Source organism: Hippocampus comes, unplaced genomic scaffold (genome assembly GCF_001891065.2).
Source record: "Hippocampus comes isolate QL1 unplaced genomic scaffold, H_comes_QL1_v1.1 scaffold205, whole genome shotgun sequence".
Lineage (NCBI taxonomy): Eukaryota > Metazoa > Chordata > Actinopteri > Syngnathiformes > Syngnathidae > Hippocampus > Hippocampus comes.
In genome coordinates this window covers 3,929-6,595 of record NW_017804874.1, presented here as the reverse complement: position 1 = coordinate 6,595, position 2,667 = coordinate 3,929, and the positions used below count along the sequence as shown (strand labels likewise).

At 44.0% G+C, this 2,667-nt stretch overlaps 6 non-coding genes across 6 annotated transcripts; all 6 read right to left on the bottom strand.

The window, feature by feature from the left end:
• Positions 1-248: 248 nt before the first annotated feature.
• Positions 249-321, bottom strand: trnat-cgu (transfer RNA threonine (anticodon CGU)). Its single transcript has one exon. It is a non-coding gene; the product is annotated as a tRNA-Thr (tRNA).
• Positions 322-823: 502 nt separating this feature from the next.
• trnat-ugu (transfer RNA threonine (anticodon UGU)) lies at positions 824-896 on the bottom strand. Its single transcript has one exon. It is a non-coding gene; the product is annotated as a tRNA-Thr (tRNA).
• Positions 897-1,091: 195 nt separating this feature from the next.
• Positions 1,092-1,164, bottom strand: trnat-ugu (transfer RNA threonine (anticodon UGU)). The gene has a single exon. It is a non-coding gene; the product is annotated as a tRNA-Thr (tRNA).
• A 758-nt stretch (positions 1,165-1,922) lies between these two features.
• trnat-ugu (transfer RNA threonine (anticodon UGU)) lies at positions 1,923-1,995 on the bottom strand. The gene has a single exon. It is a non-coding gene; the product is annotated as a tRNA-Thr (tRNA).
• A 204-nt stretch (positions 1,996-2,199) lies between these two features.
• trnat-agu (transfer RNA threonine (anticodon AGU)) lies at positions 2,200-2,272 on the bottom strand. Its single transcript has one exon. It is a non-coding gene; the product is annotated as a tRNA-Thr (tRNA).
• Positions 2,273-2,467: 195 nt separating this feature from the next.
• Positions 2,468-2,540, bottom strand: trnat-ugu (transfer RNA threonine (anticodon UGU)). Its single transcript has one exon. It is a non-coding gene; the product is annotated as a tRNA-Thr (tRNA).
• Positions 2,541-2,667: the final 127 nt, after the last annotated feature.

Sequence of the window (2,667 nt, the reverse complement as noted above, 5' to 3'; positions counted from 1 at the left end):
GTTCATTTTATGGGGATTTTTATAAAAAAAAAAAATGTATCTTTCGTGCCTGTTGAAAATTAATGTGCTACCAAAATCAGAGCCTCAAAATAATCGGGTCTCAGCAGATTTTTCTGGGCAAAAGCCAAGTCCGTTGCTTGAGTTGCAGTAAGAAAATAAAGAGAAGTGACATCGTCCACATTTGAACATCGATGACAAGTACACAGATTTGGTTGACACACATCACTGGAACTCAGATACATGTAAGGAGGCCTCAGTGAGAATTGAACTCATGACCCCTGGTTTACGAGACCAGTGCTCTAACCACTGAGCTAGGAGGCCTTGCAGACTCATCGGCCGATTGCAATTTTGTTAACCTGCTCCCAAAATCACAGCCTCAAAACAGTCTGCTCTCACCAGATTTTTCTGGGAAAAGCCAAATCCATTGCTTGACTTGCAGTAGAAAGTTAAAGAGAAAGTGATGTTCTTCACGATTGAAGGATACTGACAAGTACACAGACTTACTTGACACAGATGACAGAAACTCAGTTCTGTACATGTAATGAGGCCTCAGTGAGAATTGAACTCACAACCCCTGGTTTACAAGACCAGTGCTGTAATCACTGAGATATGAGGCTTGACAGGCTCATTGGCCGTTAGCATTTTTAACGTGCTACAAAAATTACAGCCTCAAAATAGTCAGGTCCTGAGCAGATTGTTTTTTCCGGGAAAAGACAAATCCGTTGCTTGTCTTGTAGTAGAAAGTTATGTTCGCATTTGAAGGATACTGACAAGTACACAGATTTGCTTGACACAGATGACAGGAACTCACTTACATGTGATGAGGCCTCAGTGAGAGTTGAACTCACTACCCCGAGTTTACAAGACTAGTGCTCTAATCACTGAGCTATGAGGCCTTGGACGCTAGCTGGACGTTACCATTTTTGTTAATGTGCTACCAAAATCAGAGCCTCAAAATGGTCTGGTCCTCAGCGGATTTGTCCGGGAAAAGCCAAGTCCATTGCAGTCGAAAAATAAAGAAAAGTGATGTTTTTTACATTTGAAGGATACTGACAAGTACACAGACAACAGGAACTCACTTCGATGTGATGAGGCCTCAGTGAGAATCGAACTCACGATCGCTGGTTTACAAGACCAGTGCTGTAACCACTGAGCTATGAGGCCTTGGACGCTAGCTGGACGTTACCATTTTTGTTAACGTGCTACCAAAATCACAGTCAAAACAGTCAGGTCCTCAGCAGATTTGTCCGGGAAAAGCCAAGTCATTTGCTTGACTTGCAGTAGAAAAGAGAGTGATGTTCTCCATGTTTGAAGGATACTGACAAGCCCACAGACTTGTTGGACATACATGACAGTAACTCACTTATACACAATGGGGCTTTAGTGAAAATTGAACTCACGGCTGCTGGTTTACAAGACCAGTGCTTTAACCACTGAGCTATGAGGCCTTGCAGGCTAAGTGGCCGTTAACATATTTGGTAACGTGCTCCCAAAATCAGAGCCTCTAAACAGTCGGGTCTCAGCAGACTTTTCCAGGAAAAGCCAAGTCCGTTGCTTGACTTGCAGTAGAAAAATGAAGAGAAAGGACATTCGAACATCGATGACAAGTACACAGATTTGCTTGACACAGATGACAGGAACTCAGTTACATGTGATGAGGCCGCAGGGGGAATTGAACTCACAAGCCGTGGTTTACTCGACTAGTGCTCTAACCACTGAGCTACGAGGCCTTGCGGGCTCATCGGCCGTGAACATTTTTGTGAATGTGCTACCAAAATCAGAGCCTCAGTATGGTCTCAGCAGACTTTTCCAGGAAAAGCCAAGTCCATTGCTTGACTTGCAGTGGAAAAGAGAGTGATGTTCTCAACGTTTGAAGGATACTGACAAGTACACAGACAACAGGAACTCAGTTACATGCGATGAAGCCTCAGTGAGAATTGAACTCACGACCCCTGGCTTACAAGCCCAGTGCTCGAACCACTGAGCTATGAGGCCTTGCAGGCTGATTGGCCGTGAACATTTTTGGTAACGTGCTACCAAAATCAGAGCCTCAAAATAGTCAGGTCTCAGCAGACTTTTAGAGGAAATGCCAATTCCTTTGCTTGACTTGCAGTAGAAAGTGATGTTTATGTTTGAAGGATACTGACAAGTGCACATATTTGCTTGACAGAGATGACAGGAACTCACTGAGATGTGGTAAGGCCTCAGTGAGACTTGAACTCACGACCGCTGGTTTACTAGACCAGTGCTCTAACCACTGAGCTATGAGGCCTTGGATGCTAGGTGCCCCTTATCATTTTTGTTAACATGCCATCAAAATTATAGCCTCAAACCAGTCTGGTTCTCAGCAGATTTGTCCAGGAAAAGCCAAGTCCATTGCAGTCGAAAAATAAAGAGAAGTGATGTGTTCCACATTTGAAGGATACTGACAAGTACACAGACAACAGGAACTCACTTACATGCAATGAGGCCTCAGTGAGAATTGAACTCACTACCCCTGGTTTACAAGACCAGTGCTCTAACCACTGAGCTATGAGGCCTTGGATGCTCATTGGCCGTTAGCATTTTGTTAACGTGCTGCCAAAATCAGAGCCTCAAAAATAGTCGGGTTCTAAGCAGATTTGTCCGGAAAAAGGCAAGTCCATTGCTTGACTTGCAGTAGAAAGT